At 33.3% G+C, this 672-nt stretch overlaps 1 non-coding gene across 1 annotated transcript; it reads right to left on the bottom strand.

The window, feature by feature from the left end:
- Nucleotides 1-362: 362 nt before the first annotated feature.
- On the bottom strand, nt 363-465 carry LOC112437221 (U6 spliceosomal RNA). The gene has a single exon (XR_003025861.1). It is a non-coding gene; the product is annotated as a U6 spliceosomal RNA (small nuclear RNA).
- Between the last annotated feature and the right edge of the window lie 207 nt (nt 466-672).

Here is a 672-nt window from a genome sequence, read left to right as displayed (position 1 = left end):
AATACCTTATTCCATTCCTTTCCTTTTGGTCTATTGTGTCTTTACAGGTGAAGTAGGTTTCTTGTAGGCAGCAAATGTTGAGTCTTGTTTATTTTTTATTCATTCACCTAGTCCACGCCTTTTAATTAGATAATTTAAGCCATTTCCATTCAAGATTTTTAATGATAGGTGAGGACTCACTCCTGTCATTTTGTTGTTTTCTGGTTCTTTTTTATATCCATTGTTTCTTTCTTCCTCTTTTATTGTTTACTTTTGTAGGTTTTTGGGTTTCTGTTGTGATAATATTTTATTCCTTTCTCTTTCTCATTTGTGTATCTGCTCTACCAATGAGTTCTATAATTTCATATTTTTTGTGATGGCAGAAAAGTATGGAACACTTCAGAAATTTGCATGTTATCTTTGTGGACTGGCCATGCTAATCTCTGTGTCATTTCCACTTTAGTATATGTGCTGCAGAGCAAGCAGTGGTTTTGATTTGACTCTCTCTTTCTTTGTTGTATTAGGTCTTCATCATCTGCCTATGATTCTTCCTCTATCCCATACCAGTCTGTGTTAGAACAATAACTTCCTCATCATAAGGTTTGTTTGCACATTTCAAAACTATCTTCAGTTTTGCTATAATTTTGTAAAGTCTTTATTTTCTGTTTTTAAATCAGATTGTAGACAGCCAGA

The sequence above is a fragment of the Pan paniscus genome, chromosome 16 (genome assembly GCF_029289425.2).
Source record: "Pan paniscus chromosome 16, NHGRI_mPanPan1-v2.0_pri, whole genome shotgun sequence".
Classification (NCBI taxonomy): Eukaryota; Metazoa; Chordata; class Mammalia; order Primates; family Hominidae; genus Pan; species Pan paniscus.
The sequence above is the reverse complement of the archived record's forward strand: the minus strand, read 5'-3'. Positions and strand labels throughout refer to the sequence as shown.